General features: G+C 38.8%; 1 long non-coding RNA gene across 1 annotated transcript; it reads right to left on the reverse strand.

Moving 5' to 3' along the window:
* Positions 1-2,482: 2,482 nt before the first annotated feature.
* On the reverse strand, positions 2,483-3,145 carry LOC133730115 (uncharacterized). Its single transcript, XR_009856605.1, has 3 exons — positions 2,976-3,145; positions 2,824-2,855; positions 2,483-2,753 (listed from the first exon to the last, which is right to left on the reverse strand). It is a non-coding gene; the product is annotated as an uncharacterized LOC133730115 (long non-coding RNA).
* Positions 3,146-6,515: the final 3,370 nt, after the last annotated feature.

Genomic DNA, 6,515 nt, shown 5'->3' on the forward strand with positions numbered 1-6,515 from the left:
GAGTTTTAAGCGATTTACAATATTCAGGAAGGTTGAAAACAGGTCCAGATACATTCCTTGAGCTCTACACTCCATCCTTGGCTAAAATTGAGGAGATAAATCAGAAAATAATCATGTAATAAATTCAAAAATAATCTCCCTAGAATCAAGGTGATAATTTGAAGACCTCTTATTGGTTGGATGACACAGGAAGGATGATGTGGAATTATCTGATTGGATACAGCTGTGTGGATTAATCAGATAAATCCTAGAAAATAAAAAGAAGAATTTTGAAGGCTTGGAAACCAAGTTGCCATCCTCCAATAAATAGGAGCATTCTACACCACCACTTCACACACCAATTCTTTCATTCTTTCCACACACCAAAAGTTCTGTTCCATTCTCTAGTTTGCAGAAGCTCTGCGTCTTAACCAAGGAGGAGAAGAAGTCATACAATACATCAAGATCCTAGCCGCCATCCACCCTTGTGTCATCCCTAGAAGATTGCTTGCTTTCAAGAATCTTCAAGTTCTTCGTCTCAAGGTTTTGTCATTCATCTTTCACGGTGTATTTCATACTTTCTTTTGTTTTCCTTTGTTTGATTCGTAAAGTTATGAATTCTAGTTAACATGACGTTAAGGGAAAAGTTTAAAGCCCGTTTATATGTTTTGAAATAAAGTTGTGTGTGGTGACCCGAGAGGGGGGTCCCACAGCGCCGCGACTCCGAGCCAATGAGAAACCGACATGTCATGCATGACATCCCGATGACTCATCAACCCGAAACCGCAAGGCCTTTTGGGTTTGGACTGGTTGGTTCACAAAACACTTTCTTGGACAAATCATTCTAGCAACCGAACAACACATTTTCGCAAGCGGAATTGAAATGGGCTAAAAGTTTTGGGCTTGCAATCGGAGCCCAATTTGGAAAATAAAACAAATCACTAAGCAACTACAAGTATGGGAGACGCGCCCCAGGGTTACGGGTCTCCCGAAATTTTGGTAAACGATTAGGAAATAGAAAAAAAATAAATAAATAAACAAGCTACTTCAAAATCCGATAAGGGACCAAAACCTTCCTTTTGATAAAACTAAAGAGAAATGCGCCAAGCCGGGCCATTTGCCTCCCCTGTACGCTTCCCGACCACATGCTCGAAACCTGCACACTATAGTAGGGGTGAGCTTTCGTCCTCGCATGCCCAGTAGGGGCCGACCCAACCATGCTAGGTTTGAAAGATAATATACTTGAAAATATTTACTACATAATATTGTGCACGTTTATCGAAAAATGCTTTAAGAAAAGTGGCAACCACAAACATTTGTTTTCTTTCATAAAACATGTGCAGTATGCTTCACACACTTGGAGCTCCGAGATACTTACCTGCCGGCTAAAGTAAAATAAATCAGTGACCGACCTGGTTCGTCCTGAGTACGAGAATCAGCCAACTACTCTGTAGTCTTTGTGACTACAAGTAGCGAAAGTGTCCATTTCCTGGCTCTGAGTCTCCTATGACTGGTTCACTGTCTGTACTTACTTTTCCCCGACAAACATAGGAGCACAGCCCCCTCCGGAGGTTCACGGTTATCGACACCGTGGGATCCCCAGGAATCAACGCGTCTAGGTCCCATTCACTTTCAGGTCACAAGTACACACATACAAGGGTACAGTATCTCAACATGCAAGTCTAGCCTCGGTTTTCACAATTAGCAATTATCAGTTCTGAAAACACATGTATCACGAGGCATCGACTGATGAACAACCAAAAACGTTCTTGCAGGCAACATACTATCTTAGTATAGCATTCCACATATACTGAAAAGCCTCTAACAAGGAAGGGACAGCTCACCCTACCTGGAAATGCCGGCGTATTCCACACTCTGGTGCTTTCCACTTAAGCTTCCTTAACGATCGTGTTTCCTAAACCATTACTTAGTTTGTAAGTAATTATCCAGGTAAACATCATGATCAACTCTAAGTAATCACGCATACTAAATCATTTTTATTTCAATGAGGCCATTAATTATTTCTTTCAACCTTTACCAATTTGGGAAACTAACTTCTTTCTAAAAAAGGAAAACGTCCTTATCACTCCGCTAAACTTTCGCCAATCCGAGCGACCAAAGTCGAGTCGATCCTCACGTTTTACGAGGTCGGTCAACCTTGGTCAACTCTTGGAGTTGACTTTTGACTTTTGACCAAATAATTCCTTTATTTACCATTATCTCTTATTTATTAAAAATAAATAAGTAAATAATTATAAATAAAGTTGTACTTTCACTTTTACCAATTTACTTCTCCTTTTTTACCTTTTCACTTTTACCATGAATTTCACCTTCACACTTACACTTTTACCTTTTACCTCCTTTTTACCGAATTTACCTTTACTTTCACCTTCTTCACTTTTTTACCAACTTACCAAGGTAAAACTCATTTAATCAACTTTTACTCTTTTCTTCATTTTCTTTATTTTCTTCCAAAAATAAAGCCATTTCTTTTCTCCTCCTTTTCTTTTTCTTTTGGCCAAAACTACACAACAATACTCACCAAAATCTTCAACACCAATTTCCAATCCTTTGAAAATTAGACCAATAAAATCCTACTAATTAAACTCTCTTCAAATATCTAATTTTCACAATTTTTCCAACAACAACAATATCTCAACAAAATCAAAATCAACCAAATAAATTCCAAAAATTCTAGGGTTTGTCCAAAACCCATTCCTTACCCTTTCTTCTTCAAAACTCATGGCCTAATCCTCCTCATTGGCCTTCTTCACCTACAAATTCGTCCAACATCAATACCACAACCAAAAATCTCGAAACAAGGTTGCATGGATAGATCCTTACCACAAATCCTTGCCAAACCCATAGCCTAGCCTCTTGGTTTAGGGAAAATCGGGTTCATGCACCAAAAATCAAAAATGGAAATCAAAAAATCGAATTTGATAAGAAAGATGTATAGATCGAAGGAATAGAGGCTTGATTAGGATGGATAATACCTTGATTTGAACTTGGAAAGAAGAAATCACAAAAAGCCCCAATTTAGCTTCGGGTTCTAAGGTTTTTGGAGGGTTGGATGGCCAAATTTCTTGATTTTGGTTGGAGAAATGGAAAGAGGGAAGGAAGAGAATAAAATCTGGAAATTTTGGTAAAGGATGGGGTTCCGGCGACGGCGGTGACGGTGGCGGTGCGGCGGCGGCGGCGATTTCCGGCGAGAGGGTAGAGAGAGAGAGTCTCGGGTAGAGAGAGAGAGAGCTGAAGGAAAATGAGGAAGAGGCTAGGGTTTTGAGAGAAGGTTTTCCCTTTTATACCTCTCCCCAAATTTAATTGTGAAATGTCTAAGTTGCCCCTCCTGTTGGGCCAATGGGCTTGGGCTGCTCCATTTTCATTTTCCTTTTAATTTCCTCAGGCCCAATTCGAAAATACATCTTCAAACATCCTTATTTCTCCGACACTTCACCGAATCCATTCGGGAAATTTTTCCGGGCTTGTCCTAAGCCTCGATACTTTAAAAATAGTTTCCTAGACCCAAATTGGATTTTCTCTAATTTCTTAATCCTTTTAATGGCCTCAAAATCTTAATCTAATCTCGAATACATTCGTACCTTACGAATACGTAATTTCATACGTTATGCGACAATTTAAAATAACAAGAAAAAGTACGAAGTTAAAATGTTCTCCTTTCAAATTTGCTTCGGCGATCTTTTTGCTGCAATGAACTTTAGTACCTTCTAGGCCCAAATGAAAGGACTTTGGCCCAAACTTAAATTGTCGGCCCAATAGGTGGTCTCGACACCAAAACAATTTCCAAAATCGATTTCTTCACTTAAATCACCTTGCGAAAATCTTATTGGCGAAAATTACCTTCTAAAACTTAAACAAAAATTTTCGGGGGCCCACATTGTGATTTCTATATGTTGATTTCTATGTTGCTTATGTGAGATTGCTTGATTGATTTTGGATTACAGAAAACTTTTATATGTTTATGTTCTTTGGTGGCCAACTTAGGATATATGCATGTAATTGGAGCTAGATTTAGGTAAACAATTCACCTAATAGTTTTGTGACCCTAAATCATAAGTAGTATAGGCTTTGGACAAAAGTCGAAATCAATTATGGAGGATTGCAAATAGATGAACTTTTTCATACTAGGTTGTGCACTTTGGTTGACATCCTTTCTTTGTTCTTTATGCGTTGAATGTGTTCTTGATTAACTAGCTTTCTAGACTATGATTGCATGTTCAATAGGATTGATTTAGGTGCTTTCACTTAGATTAATTATTCAAGGAAAGTAAAAAATGGGAAATTGTTTGCTTATTAACGTTTCATATGGTCAACTTCTTTTTCATGACATGGAAAACTAACTATAGGATTTGTAATTGGATTTCGTGCATATGGATGTGGTTTTGATCTTTGTTCCTTGCGTTCCACCCTTGTATATGTGTTTTTACATTTTCTTTATTTTATTTTTGATTTAATAATCCTATACCCCCCTTATTTGTGTTTACTTGTATATATTTCTATTTTTTTGTATATAATTTGTAAATAATACTTCATACTTTTAATTAATTCTTTATTTGTTTATGCAATTACAGGTGTACCCTCAATCCCTGGCTAGAACGATCCCTACTTATTTTATACTGACAACTACATTTTGCAGGGTTAAATTGCGCGCTTGTTATTAGCGTATCATTTTGCAGCAGACTTACTGCAGGAAGACTGGACTGTGAGTCAGTATACTTGTTTATTTACTCTTGGGCTCAAGGAGAAGGAGGGGGTTGGTCGGGTGAGTTCAAGACAAGCGGTCACAAGGAGATACATTTTTTGTTTCAACTCCAAGATTCAGGAACATATGCTTCGCTATTATGATGACGACTGTCATTATTCTTCGCTATTAGATGAAGCTGAAACCGTTGAAAGAGGGATGGGTATCATCGACACGATTGAACACTATAAAGCCCATAGGGAGGAATTGTTCGCATGTAAATTAACGAGGGACATATCTCGAGGAGTGTAGACTCCGAAATATAGTTCCATTATGGACCCACTAGTGTGTTTATGTAAGACCTCAGAAATTTGTTATTAATTCCTAAATGTTTCCTGGGATTAATAAAGTGTTCGTTTGTACGATTTTGTGGTTCGAGGGTGGAGTGGAATTATTTTCGGACGAATAATTATTCGAAGTGCACGTTTTAGGAGGTTACGAAGTTTGACTTTTTATACATTTAGATTCTGTGAGAACTTCCTTCACGGATATTGTACAGCGCATCGATACGAGTTCGTGGATATGCAGACCGCGAAAATTGGAGTTCGTATGAAAAAGTTATGGCCATCGGAAAAAGTTTCCATTTTGGTATATATGGGATTTTTCCAAAAAAATATCAGAAAAATCAGAGTTTCCATTTTGGTATATATGAGATTTTTCCAAAAAAACATCAGAAAAATCAGAGTTTCCATTTTGGGAAACTTTTCTCTCTCCTCTCTCCCGACCCGGTTTCGCCCTCTCCCTTCGCCGGTCGATTTCTTCACCGTCCGGCCACCAATCGGCGCGATTCCAAAGGGAATCATACTCGCCTCAGTCCCCTCTACACGTCTGTGGTGGTGATTCGTCGTGGGAAGCACCGTACACGGCGGTACAAGGCCGAGAAGTGGAGCTGCTAACGTTGAAATCGCCCCCGTGGGTTCTCACTCCTCCGGCCACTTTAGCTGTTGATTCTTGGGGGATTTTCTAGCCCAGAGGACGTAGATACTCTCCACAAAACGGCTTGCAACGATTTGATCTGTGGAGATCGAATTTTGAAGATTGGGATTCTAGGGTTCATCGAGTTTCAGAGATTGGGAGGTAAATTTCGGCCATATGGCTTCGATTCAGATTTTGTGCTAGTTATGAAAGTTGTAATTGGAGTTGAGATGAAGATCTTTTGTGTTGGAAGTTTTGTCAAATTTTGACTTTGGATGGGCCGCGGCGCCGCCACTGTGGTGGTGTTTTTTGGATGCTTCCGGCCACCCCAGGGACAGTTTATGTTTCTGATTTCGATCTACTCGTCGATATGAGTATTTCGATATATAGTTTGTAATTTTTGGAAATCGTATGAGCAAGTTATGAATTTTCAAAGTTTAGGGTTTTCGGTTCGATCGATGTTCGATCCGTGAGGATTTGGCCGTCCGATCGACTTGTAGTTTTGATTTGGTGATCGTAGAAGTGTTCCGATGACGTTGGATGGTCTCGGATGAGGATCTGACTGTTGGATCGTCAAATAATTGTGTTTTGTGAACTGTGTGCTTTGTGTTGTATTGAGTGTGACCTTGATGTGATTAGGTGTTTGACAAAATTGTGTGAGCGGAGTTTGGATGATTTGGTGCTTGTCTTGGTTTGTGTGAAGACGCAGCAAGATTTGGAGGTGAGTATATCTCACGGTGTTTCGGTCGATAAATTAGTTATGTTTAATTTAGTAGATTTAATTGTTAGTATGCAAAATCATATTTATCAAAATAAATTATTTGTTTTAAAATATATGAACTTGATCGACAATGGTTCA

This window comes from Rosa rugosa, chromosome 2 (assembly GCF_958449725.1).
Source record: "Rosa rugosa chromosome 2, drRosRugo1.1, whole genome shotgun sequence".
In the NCBI taxonomy this organism is placed as follows: domain Eukaryota; kingdom Viridiplantae; phylum Streptophyta; class Magnoliopsida; order Rosales; family Rosaceae; genus Rosa; species Rosa rugosa.